A 6,222-nucleotide genomic window follows, 5' to 3' on the forward strand; every position below is an offset into this window, starting at 1 on the left:
AGTTGCTGGGTCTTGTGGTAGGTTTATTCCCATTTTTCTGAGGAATCTCCATACTGATTTCCAAAGTGGCTGAACCAGTTGGCACTCCCACCAGCAATGGAGGAGTGTTCCCCTTTTACCACATCCTCTCCAGCATAAATTGTAGTTTTTTTCTCCTTTGAGATTATAATGAGCATGGTCACACCACAAGTAAGTCAGAAGCAGGACAGAGAACACACTGAAGGCTGGTTTGGTCACCCCTTATCATTGAAAACGGTTGACCCCTAACAATATGTACAAAAATATAAAAGTATAAAATTTTATACAAAAATATAAAAAATAAAAACTACAAACAAATTTTTCTTTTAAAGTGTTTTTAAGAAAGAAATGCAGGGCCTTGGAAGTTTTGGTTCTTTTTTCCTCCCCTGTTGCAAATTCATGTTGTGGTTTTGATGCGGTGGTCGAGAGCACAGGTCATCTTTGGGTGGCACTGCCCGCTATGGGCAGGCAGAGCCTGCTCCTCTACTCGAAGGTGACCACGTTTAAATTCTGAGACGGGAAGTGGAGGGTGAATAGGTCACAGTGGCCTTAAGTTTAGCTTTTCCTTTCTGTAGGCTAGTCATCCTCATCGGTCTTCTGCTTCTTGGTGTCAACATCAACATCCTCATCATCTTCAGCTACTCGCTTGCCCGTAGGAGCCTCAGCTTCCTCATAGTCATCTCCATCCTATTCCTCAAGATCACCTTCCTCCTCCTCCTCCTCTTCCTTCCCACCTTGTTCCTCTTTTTCATTTACCTCATGATCAGCCTCCTGCTCCCCATTTTCCTCACTTTGGGCATTCCCATTGGCAGATGCGTCTCTTCCATTCTCTGCCTCCTCCACAACTTCCTTCTTCTTCAATTCCTTGGTGGTGATCTCAGAGCTGAAGTCCCCGGCCACGTCTGACATGGTGGGGCACGCTGGTGATGCGCTGCAGCGAGGGAGGAGAGAAACCGAGTTCGAGGATTCTGGCGAGAGAGCTGCAGGAGTGCTCCACGGAGGAGGAGTCAGGCGGGAAGGTGGCTGCAGCTAGCACAGAGCATGACCTAGGAACAATGCAATCCAGGTGGCTGCCTTCATACGGGATATGAAGATAATTTACCCCAGCTGAACTTTAATCTGGAGTACTTGGAAACTAGAGTTTAGTTTCCTGTCACATGAAGTGTCCCTGCAATAATTTTGCTGGTTTTCCTTGAGATCCTCAAGTAAAGTTTAAAAATCTTGTAGCAAACAGATACTAAATATGTAGGTGAAGCTCCAGTTTATGAGGGTAATTTGAGATTTCGAAAAAGCAATGGCTTGTGAATGTACAAAGACACTTATTTTTATTCCATTCTTATTGACTACAAGAAGCCAAAATTCTATTATGCTTTGTTCTTTCTGGTCCTTGTTAAAAGCAGAAACCAATGTACTCTATGAATAAGTACATTAATACTTCTATCCTTAAAGTTCATCAATCATTTGAATTCCTAAAAATACCTGCTGTCTTAATAATACAATCATGGAACACTCTACTAGGCTAAGAAACAGTAGATATCATCTGTTCTTCAGGGAGTTGGCTGAGTGAGCTATTCATTGTTGAATTTTCAGTTGAATGTGTATATAGTCTCACAAGTGGCAAAGGGTGGCATCCATATTGATTATACCAAGGAGACTGAAAAATATGTATAATCCCACTCTTTCTTCCCATCAATCACTTGAATTTATTTCCTTACATATTTATATCATGTTAAAATTTTCAAGGTTTCTTTTATGATCTTCCCAGTGGTTAATTATGCAAAATATATCTTGATAATGCACCCCTGAAAACAATGCATGTATTCTCATATAACCTCTGTGTCTTTGAAAGACGAATTATTCTACTTGGCAGTGTATACTCAATTTGCCTAAATAGCATAAAATGACAATTTCTTTCCTCAATCATTTTAATTCACTCAGAGTTATCTAGTGGAATGTTATGAAAATAGAATTACAGTCACTTTGATCTTGTTATTGCACTGAGCTATTATTGACAGTCTTTATTTTCACTGAGTCGTTTTCTTTTGGCTCATGACATTGAAAATCATTTTACACATTTTGGGACTGCATCTTTGTCTGTAACTCAGTCTACAGGCACAATAAAGACCTACCTGTTCACACAACCACAGGTCCTATAAAAATACTAATCTGAAAGCTGTAAAGTCTATGTTGGTCTGGTACTTGGAACTTCAATCTCTGTGAGTTCATATGAACCTTGCTCAGTTGACTCAGAGGAACTTGTTCTCTTGGTGTCCTCCATCCTCTCTGGCTCTTGCACTCTTTCCTCCTCCTCTCCCTCGGAGTTCCCTGAGCTCTATGTGGAGGGATTTAATGGAGACATCCTATTTAGGACTCCCTGTTTCAAGGACTTGTTCTATTTCTTATTCCTTCACTCTCCCTCTCCCTTGTTCCCTCATTCACCTCCATCTGGCTGTGGATCCCTGTGTCTGTTCCTGTCTGCTGCAGAAGGAAGCATCTCTGATGGTGACTACAGGCACTGACCTATGAGAATAGCACAATATTATTAAGAGATATTTTATTGATACTTATTTTTCTTTAGACAATACTGTTTGGTATCACCTTAGGTCTCTGGGCTATCAAGTCTCTGACTCTTGGTCATTAAAACTGTCTTATGGAATGACCTCCAGTCAAATCAAACTTTTTGGAATGTACCCTAAATCAAAGCAAACATTCATTGGCTACAACCATAAGTTCTGAACCAACATTGCCCTAGCATATGTTGCAAGCAGAATGGTTTGTAGGTCAAAGGTTTTGTGACTAGGTTGCTATTCATATTTTTCTTTTGGTAACCTGCAAAGAATATTCTCACACCAAAGACATTAGAACAGAGGGATAAATGTTCCATGTTAGCCCAGTTTGTGTACTCCAGGTCAATGAGGTGTGTGGGCATTGTCCTCAGCAATGGAACTCTGCAGTCAGTTTGGAGAGAGCAACTCATTGTCTAAGCAATGGTCTAGATTGTCTGGACATTTCCATGGGACACCTCTGGCCAACAACTCAATTTAATGCAACCCATGTAAGACACTAGGACCTTCCTTTGGTGACAAAAGATGACCAGCTTGGACTTAGTCACTTCCATTCTTAGGAGACTTCATTTGAACCACCTTCATATTTTAGGGAATTTCTACAGCAATAGGTTTCTATATCATTCTTCAAATGGCCTTCAATTCTATCTGCCTCTCCATGAACTTCCCTCAACCCTATGTCCACTACCCCTCCTCATCTGAACCTCCTGGCCCCCTGGTGCCATCTCCAGTCTATCCATACATTTATTCTATTTGCCCCTCCCAAGGAGATCCAAGTGTCAACACCCCATCCCATTTTCTAACCTCACCTCTCTGGATCTATGGATTTTAGGTTGGTTACCATTTATTTAATGGTATATATATATATATATATATATATATATACACACACACACACATATATATATATGCACATACATGCGTTATTTCTCTTTCTTAGTCTAGATTACCTAACTCAAGATGATTTTTTACTAGTTCTATTCATTTGCCTGCAAATTTAATGATGTCATTTAGGCTGGGAGACTCTTAGCCACTGCTTCTGTTTCACTAGGTGTTAAAGATTTAAATTACTTACCGTATCTTAATGTAAGTTTGGCAAGTGGTACCTACCAAGAAAATTATTAATTTCTTTTACATTTTCCAATTTAGTAGAGTGCAGGTGGTTTTTGGTTTGTTTGTTAGGTTGGTTGGTTGGTTAATTAGTTGGTTTTGTTTAGAGCAGATGGCAGGGGATGCAAGCTTTGCAATTATGAATTTATTTGTTTGTTTACTTACGTATTTATTTGATGTTGCCTCATATGGTAAAAACCAAACAATGTGTCCCCTCCCTCCACTCCTTACATTTTGTTTTTTCTCAATATACGTTTTTTTTAAATGAGAAAGAAACATGCATTCATCACATGGCAATCCCAGCTCCCTCTCCCAGCTCACCTCTCTTGTCCCTCCACCACACCCCCCACAGCCACCCACCCAGTTCCCACACCATTCCCCAGGGAGGGTGAGGCCCTACATGGGAAAATCTCCAAAGTCTGTCATTTCATCCAGGGCAGGACCTAGGACCTTCCCCATGTGTCCAGGCTGAGAGAGCACCCCTGCATGTGGAATGAGCTCCCAAAGTTCAATCCTATGCGATGGTAAACATTGAGATTACATTCAGGGAGTCTGGATCAGTGCCCTGCTGGTCTCTCAGCCATCAGTCTGGGGTTCAAGAGCTCCCCCTTGTCTGGCAGCTGTCTTTATGGATTTCATCAGCATGGTCTTGACCTCTTTGCTTATCATTCCTCCATCTCTGTCACTGGGTCCCATAAAAATTCAGTTCAGTGTTTAGCTGTGAGTATCTGCCTCTGTTTTCATTGGTCACTGGATGAAGTTTCTAGGATAGCATATAAGGTAGTCATCAATCATCATCAGGGAGGGGCTACTAAGGTAGTCTCTCTGCTATTGCCTAGTTTGCCAGTTGGTGATTTTAAGTATGTTCTTAGGATTCTCCAGATTTCCTAAGTGTCTGTTGTTATATCAGTGAGAGCTTTGGTGGGGAAAATAGTCTGGGCTGACATCTCTGATCTCTTGGAGTCTGCAACAGGTGTCCAGGTCCCTCTGGCCTTCAGACAGTGCTCACTGTTATTAATTAATCGTTCCCAGGTCTCACCTTATCTAACCAAGTGTTTCTGTTTAATCATTACCTTTTTAACAAAACTTAATTGATCTCCTTTCTCAGAGTGAGACTATGAGTAGTGTCATCATGATTCAGCAGCTTGAGGAAAAGTCAAGGTCATTCTAAATTCAACAAAATAAATCCAATGGGAAAAAATCCCACAGAATATAAGTGCAGAATGCAAACAAAAGTACATGAAGACATAATAAACTTAGGAAGATGATTATCCAGATCATTAAGTAGAGATTTTCTACTTGAATCTCTGAAAGATTTTTGTGGCTTATATTTAGAAAAATAATACCATAGTTGAGGTAACTGATAATTGTCCACCAAAGGAATGGCTTGTGAGTGTACACAGAGACTTGTTTTTTCCTCCATTGTTATCGACTACAAGAAGCCAAAGTTGTATTATGCTTTGTTCTTTGTGGTCCTTGTTAAAAGCAGAAAACCAATGTACTATATGAATAAGTACATTTTTACCTCTATCCTTAAAGTCCACCAAATATTTGGAGTCCAAACAAAACCCACATTTTTAATAGTACAACCATGGGATACTCTAGTATGCAAAGAACCAGTAGATATCATCTATTCTTTATAGAATTGGCTGAGTGTGTTGTTCATCATTGATTTATCTTTAGGATTTGTATATGTTCACAGAAGTTGCAAAAGTGACATCCACATTGATAATCTCACTCTATTATACCAATAAGACTGAAAAATACATACTAGAATCATTTTATACATTTGAGATTGTATTTCAGTCTCTAACTCAGTCTACAGGCAAAAGAATGAGATACCTACCTGTTCACACAACCAAAAGTCCTTTAAAAATACTAATCTGAAAGCTATAATACATATGTGCAGAGGAAGTGGTGAAGCTTTGTGTTGGCCATGTACTTGCAGCTTCAGTCTCTGAGTTACTAAGAGTCTTCTCAGTTGACTCTGATGACCTGGTTCTCTTGGTGTCATACATCCTTCCTGGCTCTTGCACTCTTTCTTCCTCCTCTACATTCGAGTTCCATGAGCTTTAACTCATGACAATTTTTTTCTAGTTCCATCCATTTGTATGTGAATTTAATTTTTTTTTGGCTACAAGATTTTAGATGACAGTTTCCATTTCATGTGGGGTGGTATGTTTCTTTAAATTGCTCTTTTGGTCACGATGAAAGCTTATCAAGAAAATCATCCATTTCTTTCAGATTTTCCAATATGGTGAGAATACGGTTTTTTGTTTCTTTGTTTGCTTGCTTGCTTTATTGCCTGATGGTTTGTTTTGGTTTGGGTTTTTTCTTTATTTTTGTGGGGTTGGTGCAAGTATTTATTTATTTATCCAAGTACAATTTGTCCTCCCTCTACTTCTTCCAGTTGTTTGTAGAAATATTTCCTTATGATTCTTTGGATTTCCTTGGTGTCTGTTGTTATGTTATTGAAACTTTGGTGGATATAGGAGTCTGGAGTGGCAGCAAATCTCTCTCAGACTTTCAG

General features: G+C 39.6%; 1 pseudogene; it reads right to left on the reverse strand.

The window, feature by feature from the left end:
• Positions 1-594: 594 nt before the first annotated feature.
• Positions 595-927, reverse strand: LOC101844183 (annotated as a pseudogene).
• Positions 928-6,222: the final 5,295 nt, after the last annotated feature.

This window comes from Mesocricetus auratus, unplaced genomic scaffold, assembly GCF_017639785.1.
Source record: "Mesocricetus auratus isolate SY011 unplaced genomic scaffold, BCM_Maur_2.0 Super-Scaffold_100006, whole genome shotgun sequence".
Classification (NCBI taxonomy): Eukaryota; Metazoa; Chordata; class Mammalia; order Rodentia; family Cricetidae; genus Mesocricetus; species Mesocricetus auratus.